This window comes from Hylobates moloch, unplaced genomic scaffold (assembly GCF_009828535.3).
Source record: "Hylobates moloch isolate HMO894 unplaced genomic scaffold, HMol_V3 SCAFFOLD_2, whole genome shotgun sequence".
Lineage (NCBI taxonomy): Eukaryota > Metazoa > Chordata > Mammalia > Primates > Hylobatidae > Hylobates > Hylobates moloch.
The window spans coordinates 78,571,232-78,580,940 of record NW_026652277.1 but is presented as its reverse complement, the minus strand read 5'-3'; the positions used below and the strand labels follow the sequence as shown (position 1 = coordinate 78,580,940).

Genomic DNA, 9,709 nt, shown 5'->3' with positions numbered 1-9,709 from the left:
GTTTCACCGTGGTCTCGATCTCCTGACCTCGTGATCCGCCCACCTCGGCCTCCCAAAGTGCTGGGATTACAAGCGTGAGCCACCGCGCCCGGCATAATCAGATATATATATTTAATTAATCCATTGTAGAATTTTAAACTGTAAGCTCCTTCATGAATTTCCCTAAATCAGTAGTTTCATGGAATATTGACAAATGAAATATTCTCTACCTTCACTCCATTTCTGGCACTCATAGGGAATGAATAAAATATTAGACACCAATACAATGTAACAAATCTCAAATAAGTGCATAGAATGTACAATTAAACTGAGGATTTCTGATGAGCCTTATTCTACAAAATCTGAGTGCCCACTACTATAGCAGTAGGTACTACTTCAAAATTCAGGCCACACAGCCTCTCTTAAGTCTGTAAAATGTGTAACTTGTATCCTGCCATAAAGTCAACAAGTATCTTTTTATCATGCTATGATCCCCATTCTTTTCACAGTGAAGATTCAACAAGATCATCTATTTAAAGGACAGCAAAGAATCTGACACATAGTAAGCTATTGGTTCATTCATTTGTTCATGCAATACATATTCCTAGAAGTATCTCCTAATGTGGGGCATAACTCTATGGCTTTGTGCCTTAACACAATCTAACTAATGTACATATTCTAAAAACTCACATGCAAGTCTGTGTATATACAGATCCATCTATCCTTTCTATTCACAGAAAGAGAATATTTTTTCTTATTAGTTAGGGCTAGAATGTTTTGTAACTGCATATCTTTATTCCTGGGCCATCTTGGAAATTACTTGACATGGGGAAAAGAAGAAAGATGAGGAGGAAAAGGTAAGAAGGAGGGGAAAGAAGGCAAGAATAGAAAACATTAATCCAATGAAATTTTGAAATGATTATTTCCTCTTTTTACTTTTTATACAGGCTGGAGTTTGTTTGGTATTTTTTAACTAATTAATACACAATTCTCATTCTCTCTAATTTTCTTTTTTATCTTCTCAAATTTTTCCAATTACCATGTATTACTTTAGAGAGTATGCGAAAAATATAGCAGGAAAGCTGAAATAAGAAGAAACAAGATAACTTTAAGACTATTAGTTACCACCACAGTTCGCTTGTGCCCTTGCATGGACTTGGCATATGATCCTGGAAGGGTCATCTCCTGTAGCAAACTGCTGACCTTGGCAGGTGAAGGATGTTCTGTCACTTCAGGGAAAGGCATTATGAAGAAATAATAACAGGCACAATTAAATGAGGACAGTGACAACCAATACATAGGTGGAGCTAGAAAACCGGCCCAAGAGAGTTTCAATCTTCTAAAAAAGGAATGGGATGACTGGGAATAATTAAAATCAATGGCAAGAGTCCTTTCCTCTCAAATTGACTGCAGCAAGAGCCAGGCAAGGGCTAAATAATTCTTGTTAAAAGGAAAGAAATAAGTAACCCAAGCGTTACTCATATGAAAACTCTCACACACCTGACCTCTTGCTATTTATTAATTTTGTTCTTACTCAAATCTCAAAATAATTTGATATCTCCTTTTTGCCACTGGAAAGGGATGAGCATTAGTAATTTATACCTATAGACCTAAGCTCTGATGAAGGGCTACATTTTTTAAAATAATAAAAACAATAATTTATGCCTTGCCTTTTTTCTGAGAAGTAGGATAGCAATATTTTAAATGGAATAATTGCCATATGGTCCTGAAACATTCACATGTATATATACAACCTCTCATTAGACATAACAAATACTGGATGATGTGTAGAAACTAATCTTTTTTTTTTTGAGACGGAGTCTTGCTCTTTCTCCCAGGCCAGAGTGCAGTGGCGCAATCTCGGCTCACCACAAGCTCCACCTCCCGGGTTCACGCCATTCTCCTGCCTCAGCCTCCCGAGTAGCTGGGACTACAGGCGCCCACCACCACGCCTGGCTAATTTTTTGTATTTTTAGTAGAGATGGGGTTTCATTGTGTTAGCCAGGATGGTCTCGATCTCCTGACCTTGTGATCCGCCCGCCTCGGCCTCCCAAAGTGCTGGGATTACAGGCGTGAGCCACTGCGCCCGGCCCTAGAAACTAATCTTGACCAAAAAACAACAACAAAAAAATCCTGACTTATGGCATACGCCTTTACAGAAAATTTACCTCGTGTGGTAAGTACGAAGCTAGAGATGGCCTTAGAAAAAATACTGTAGGTTGGCCAGGCATGGTGGCTCACGCCTGTAATCCCAGCACTTTGGGAGACCGAGGCAGATGGATCATGAGGTCAAGAGATGAGACCATCCTGGCTAACATGGTGAAACCCCGTCTCTACTAAAAATACAAAAAAATTAGCTGGGCATGGTGGTACGTGCCTATAGTCACAGCTACTTGGGAGGCTGAAGCAGGAGAATCGCTTGAACCCAAGAGGTGGAAGTTGCAGTGAGCCAAGATCATGCCACTGCACTCCAGCCTGGTGACAGTGCGAGACTTTGTCAGAAAGAAAGAAAGAAACAAAGAAAGAAAGAGAGAGAGAGGAAGGAAGGGAGGGAGGGAGGGAGGGAGGAAGGAAGGAAGGAAGGAAGGAAGGAAGGAAGGAAGGAAGGAAGGAGGAAGGAAGGAAGGAAGGAAGGAAGGAAGGAAGGAAGGAAGGAAGGAAGGAGGGAAGGAAGGAGGGAAGGAAGGAAGGAAACTGTAGGTACATATTTTCTTTTTCTCACATGTACTGGTTTATTATAAAGGATATCGCAAAGGATCCAGATGAAGAGAACCACAAGGGAAGGTATGAAGGAAGGGGCCTGCAGCTTCCGTGCCCTCCCTGGGTGCGCCACCCTCCAGGAAGTGCCACATGTTCGGCTATCCGAAGCTCAGGGAACCCTGTCCTCTTGAGTTTTTGTGAAAGCTTCATGACATCAGCATTCCTTCCCTCAGGATATAGGAGGGAACCCTCTCCTGCGAGAGTCTTAAGACTCACAATTAGAAAAGTGGGGAAACGGCCGGGCGCGGTGGCTCACGCTTGTAATCCTAGCACTTTGGGAGGCCGAGGCGGGCGAATCACAAGGTCAGGAGATCGAGACCACGGTGAAACCCTGTCTCTACTAAAACTACAAAAAATTAGCCGGGCGTGGCGGCGGGCGCCTGTAGTCCCAGCTACTCGGAGAGGCTGAGGCAGGAGAATGGCGTGAACCCGGGAGGCGGAGCTTGCAGTGAGCCGAGATTGCGCCACTGCACTCCAGCCTGGGCGACAGAGTGAGACTCCATCTCAAAAAAAAAAAAAAAAAGAAAGAAAGAAAAGTGGGGAAACACTAAAGTGAAAGGAAGGCAGGAGAAGGTCAGAGGCTTGCTCCTGAGGCCTAACGTACCCAACATTGTAACAAAAAAAGAAAATACTGTAACAAGGGATATAGGAGTTGTAAGCCAGGAGCTGTGGACTGAAACCAGTGTACATCATAGCAGCACAGGCCACTCCCTGGTTTTCCACCATGTTGCCTTTACTTCAAAAATATATATATTACGCATAATCACTAACAATTAATCCAATCCTTCATACTGTTTGAATGTCTTCCAGGATGAGGCCACTCAGGTTTGCAGGTTTCCTCTCAGTCTTGTCAGGTCTCGAAGCAGGCGTGGCCTCAGTAAATACGCAGCTTCACCCTTTAAGGCATCTGGGATAATTAAGCTAAGAGACAGTGTCATCTCTTGCTCTGAGACTCTTTTGAGTTGTTAATGTAATACTGAATTTTTCTCAATTAATAACTCATGTATTCATTTATTTACTCTCAGCTACCATTTCTCCTTCTCTCCATTAACACCCAAACCTTTTCACCTTTGGAAGAGAAATTAGAACCATCACAGTGCGGGTCTACCTTGCAGGCAGTAATACAAGTCTAGCAAGTAGCTCCTCCTCAGTCCACGCCCATCCAGACGGGGTAAGGTTACACAGGTGCAGAACTAGTGAGCTATTTTTACCACCAGTCAATATAGCTGCATTCACTGACAGCCCCAATTTTTCTAGATAGCATGAAGACACAACCCACTCCCATCATGCCTTTGGGAATTTTGATATAAGGTTTCAAAACACAGTTACAGTTTTTTGCTTAGAAATCTTCCCTGCTGTTCCAGCAGTTATAATTGCAGTCCTGGTCCTAGGACCACTGCATCAGCCAGGGGAGAAAAAAATAAATTTAGGTGATTTGGGGAAGAAAGAAAAACTTCCATTTGTTATACCAGTGTACTCCTCCCTTGGCAAGAATGGCATAGTCATACCAGCATCCTCCCAACTCCCTGTTCCCCAGATCAACCAGAAAAACAAAGAAAAAATGTCCAGCAGAAACACTCTAGTGCTACTCATGTTGCGTGTGAGAAGACAGGAAGGCGAGTGAGCCGGCCCTTCGTGCTTTTATCTCCCCGTTTTACACAATCAGTGTTTCAATAGCCTGCTCTACTTCTCTATCAAACTATTACTCTAGGTGGATATCTCTTTGCCCATTGTTGGACTATTGTTATGGGCTGTGCAGTGTGTTCCTTGGTCTGAAAAAAATGATGGTTAGCCATCTATATCCATGTAATATCTTCTGTTCCGGTTTTTTATGGCACTCAGAGAATTTTCATCTTCTGGGCAAGCAACATCCACTGCATAGCCAGTGTCTACTCCTGTCAAGACCCGTTTGTAGCCCTCCAGGGCTACCAGCATTTGTCACACTTGCCAGCTATGTTCAGGGCCTTCCCACCAGGGAATCTGTCCCAAAGCCATCAGCAGTCTCTGACTTTCTTATTGAGAAACACAACAGTTCTTTCTGGCATTTTGTGCCTGAGAAGGTGCAAAAGAAACATCTCTACATTCAGCCCATCTCTGCCCTGTTACAATACCCCATATCCACGCAGTTCAACAGCCCAGGTGGCCACTTCAAGGGAGTACGTGGGGATATCTGCTCGTCAGTTCCAGTCACTTTCTGAACCTGGAAGGGAGTTCTTCTGATCGGCGTTGACTCGTTCTTCTTTAATGCACCCCTCAAATCTCCATAGAACAGTGCTCCTATGTGCATCCGTTTAATAGGCCAAATTTCCATGGCCCTCTTGCCTGAGTGTATGGCCAGGCCATGGGTCACACGGCCCAGGGGTCAGTAAACACCCAAACTCAGGGGCTTTTACCATTGGTCAATTCTTCCATCACTGTTAGAAAAACAGCGTGCAATTCAGCCCACCAAGCAGATCTGGTTTTACCTTCTTTTATCAAAGTAGCTGCCTTCCAAACACGATAGTGTCCATTTACCTTGGAATTACTGTCCACAAACCAAGTAGCTCTTTCTCATCAGTTGAGAGCCATTTATCAGGCACTGTAGAACCCAGCAGTTTCTCACACAGTTCCAGAGTCAGTCTTAGGAGAAAGGAAACTCCCTGCTCAAGACTATCCCCTCCTTGCATTTCTTAGGTGGCATGGTCCTCTATAAACCATGTCCGTTTTATTACGGAAGTCTCCTGGGCACAGCCATCCCTGTTAGAATGTTTCTCTGACATCGCTGGGACAACATGGGTATTTCAGGTGTTATGGGCATAGCTTCACCTAACATTTCATAGCAAAGCAGTAAATTCCCCTCAAATGGAAATTCCATAGTCCCAAGTCCCAGTAGATGTTGCTGGGAGGTGCTCAGAGGCTTTTGCCACAAGCTCCAGGAAATACATCACAGAGGCTTATCAAGTGGAGAATTTATCCATAACAGCATTCTAGCTTCTACTCTGCACTGTGTGTGGTCTTGGGCAATCTCACTGGTTCCCATTTAGCATGTCCAATTAATATTGCTTGAGGGCAGATCTACATGCCTTCTGTTTTACAGTACCAGGGAGGAGAAGTGTTTCTCAGTGAGATACTGTGTTCATTCCCACAAAAAAAAAATCAGGTAAAAGAGTTGCAATCACTTCACATAAAGTGATTTCAAATATACCAACCTTCATAGTCCTATCAACCCTTACATTTTTATGTTCTAGTTTCAGGATCTTCTCTTCTTTACCCCCAGGTCATTTTACCCTCTCGTGTAAAAAGCTTTGGGTCCCCAGCCAAAGATTGAGCCAAAGGACCCTGGCCCTTTTATTAATCTTTATCTTGATTAGTCTGCCTGACTGTTGCCCCAGGCAATTTTAGATCTGATTTTTCATTGTAATCTCTGCCTTCCAGCTTTTTAAATTTCTCCAAACTGGCAGAAATACAGCAGACTGGTTTGCGGCCTTTTAATGTTGGGGGACAAGATGAGGCCCCCTCTGGTCCATCCAACCTTCAGTAGTGTTGTATTAAGACCTTTGCTTAACCCCATCAATTTCTATTTTATTTATTCTATTTCTTTTTTTTTTTTTTTTTTTTTTTTGAGACAGAGTCTCATGCTCGTCAGGCATGATGGCTTAAGTCTGTAATCCCAGCTACTGGGGAGGCTGAGGTGGGAACCGAGGAGTTCAAGGCTACAGTGTGCTATGATCATGCCACTGCACTATAGCCTGAGTGACACAGAAGGAGACCCCGTCTGTAAAAAAAAAATTTAAAGAGAGAAAGAGAAAGACAGAGAGAGAGAGAGAGAATTCTTGTTTCAATGACCTAGAGGAAAAAAGATGTTATAAGTTCGCTTTTGAAACTGGAACATTGATTTTTCACCATATTAAGACAAGACCCTGTATATACACATTAAACTTAAACAGCTATCTTTTAAGGCTGTTGAATGTAGGAAGGTAAATTTACGTACCATCTAGTGGTAGGCATCGCTCTCCATCTAGTGGCAAGATAGGCCAATTGAAAGCAAGTGCCAAAGAAGAAATATTCTGATACTGAAATGTTGAACAAAAGTTTAAAAAGACAACAGTATTGACCATGCCTCCTCCAAGTCCCAGCGAGCCCGCGTGCAACCTGTTCCGACTCCAGCAGCCTCTTCAGCTCGCCATGGATCCCAACTGCTCCTGCGACGCCGGTGACTCCTGCACCTGCACAGGCTCCTGCAAGTGCAAAGTGCAAATGCACCTCCTGCAAGAAAAGCTGCTGCTCCTGCTGTCCTGTGGGCTGTGCCAAGTGTGCCCAGGGCTGCATCTGCAAAGGGGCGTCGGACAAGTGCAGCTGCTGCGCCTGACGCTGGGACAGCCCTGCTCCCAGATGTAAATGACGCGACCTCTGCAAACCTGGATTTCTTATGTACAACCCTGACCCTGACGTTTGCTACATTCCTTTTTCTATGAAATAATGTAAATGATAATAAAATAGCTTTGACTTGGAAAAAAAAAGAAAACAGTATTAAAGTACCAGATAAACTTTACAACTGTTTTATTAAATTTTAATGTAAATAAACTATGTAAAATAATTCATGATTGTACCAGGTTATCTAATTTGGAAATAAAAAGAATACTCTTGCTGGATGGTAAACAGACTATTCCTAGCATGAGGCCTTTTCTTGGAATTATTTTATCTTAGTCCTTACCTAGAAGGACTTAGGAAGTGACAAACAGTGCTAAAAACCTGAGAGAAAAGTTAAGACATAGTGACAGAATTTTGCAGGATGAAAGAGTGATATTAGTACAGTCTTTCTTAAACCTTTTGTGATCTTAAAAATCTTATCTTTAAACCTTAAGAAGCTGTTGGATTATATTTTAATCATTTCAGGGAAAAGATTTAGAAGTTATGTTGTCCACCAGTTTAGATCAAATCAACATCAGAATTGGGTCTTTAGGAGGAGATTTTTGGTACAATAACTTTGTAATCTGAGGATACTAATCAGGGTATAGTAGTACACTTAATTAGTATGATTAGCTGATAGTCTCAAGTTAGGACGACAGTCATTGAACCTATATCAGGTAGTTACAGTGAGCATCTATCTGTTCTAATATGTTCAGCATTCTGTTAGGATTAGTTGGTGTTCATGCTGTCCTTGTTATTAAATCATCTGAATATTATCCAAGACAATAAGGGACTGTATGTTCACAGGAAAAAAATAACAAAATCACAAAATGTGAAGAATGTATGTACTATGAAAAGAAGGTAGGCAAACAGATATCTTTAAAAGAGGAAGCTAAAAAAAATAAAAATAAAAGAGGAAGCCGGCCGGGAGCGGTGGCTCACGCCTGTAATCCCAGCACTTTGGTAGGCTGAGGTGGGCGGATCACGAGGTCAGGAGATCGAGACCATCCTGGCTAATAAGGTGAAATCCCGTCTCTACTAAAAATACAAAAAAAAAATTAGCCGGGCGTGGTGGCGGGTGCCTGTAGTCCCAGCTACTCAGGAGGCTGAGGCAGGAGAATGGCGTGAACCCGGGAGGCGGAGCTTGCAGTGAGCCGAGATCGCGCCACTGCACTCCAGCCTGGGCAACAGAGCAAGACTCCGTCCCCACCAAAAAAAAAATTTATTAAAATAGCAATATTATTAATGTCTACACTTGATCTTAGCCAAAAGGCCAAGAAGACATAGTGTCTTAAATTTCTGAGATCTTTCTAGTTTATACAATGCTTTGATATACAGCTTTATTTTTATTTATTTAATTAATTTAATTGAATTAATTTATTTTTTAGATACAGAGTCTTGCTATGCTGCCCAGGCTAGACTTGAACTCCTGGGCACAAGTGATCCTTTTGCCTCAGACTCCTAAATAGCTGGTACTAGGCGTGTGCATCACTGCACCTTACCTCCATATGCAGCTTTTTAGAGGCAGAAACTATTTCACTGACTTCTATCCCTTGAAACCAGAAATTGCCAGACATAGGTCAATAAGTGCCTAAAGTAAACTTCGGTCTTTTGTTCTTGTTGCCCACCTCCTATATTTGAGGAATTCTCTGCAATGTGTATCTTTAAGAGAAGCGCCAAAGGCCGTGCGCTCTATATCCCATCTTTCTTTTCAACTACAGCACAGTAACACGACTTAGGCTCACCTGATCAGCTGTACCCAATTGAACTTTCATTGGGAGCTGGTGATGCAAAAGAGTAGCAACGGTGGAGAATCTACTCTGATAGTGGCAGCAGTATAGATAGCAACAACCTGTTCCAGGGCAGTAGTGGAAATGAAACTAGTGGTGGCATATGGTGGCTGGTGCCTGAGGTGACGGCTGTACATGTGGTGGCATCCAGTGTTCAGTCATGGTGGGAGCAGTCCCCTTATGACCCTGGCTCTGTGGTTTTACTTGTGGGTCTGGCTGGTGCATAGTGCTCATTGTTGATCTTCCCTTTTTCAAAACTTGTTTCTTTATTCTTCTTGACAATTCTCTTAGATACATAAAATCTTTTTAGTAAATTCTGCTTAAATTAGAATTGGCTTCTGTTACTTGCATTAATATACTTGACTGATAAAATATGAAGCTGAATTGCATAGCTCTATAACCCTATCAAGATAGGTTTTACAGGCCGGGCGCGGTGGCTCAAGCCTGTAATCCCAGCACTTTCGGAGGCCGAGGTGGGCGGATCACGAGGTCAGGAGATCGAGACCATCCTGGCTAACACGGTGAAACCCCATCTCTACCAAAAATGCAAAAAATTAGCCCGGCGTGGTGGCGGGTGCCTGTAGTCCCAGCTACTCGGGAGGCTGAGGCAGGAGAATGGCGTGAACCCAGGAGGCGGAGCTTGCAGTGAGCCCAGATTGCGCCACTGCACTCCAGCCTGGGAGACAGAGAAAGACTCCGTCTCAAAAAAAAACAAAAAAGCAAAAAACAAACAAACAAACAAAAAAGATAGGTTTTACGAATACTGTTTATATATCAGTAAGCAAAGACTA

General features: G+C 42.8%; 2 pseudogenes; one reads left to right on the top strand and one right to left on the bottom strand.

Annotated features, from left to right (window-relative positions):
- The first annotated feature begins 6,848 nt into the window (after positions 1–6,848).
- Positions 6,849–7,162, top strand: LOC116475352 (metallothionein-2-like; annotated as a pseudogene).
- Positions 7,163–8,259: 1,097 nt separating this feature from the next.
- On the bottom strand, positions 8,260–8,413 carry LOC116477959 (U2 spliceosomal RNA; annotated as a pseudogene).
- Between the last annotated feature and the right edge of the window lie 1,296 nt (positions 8,414–9,709).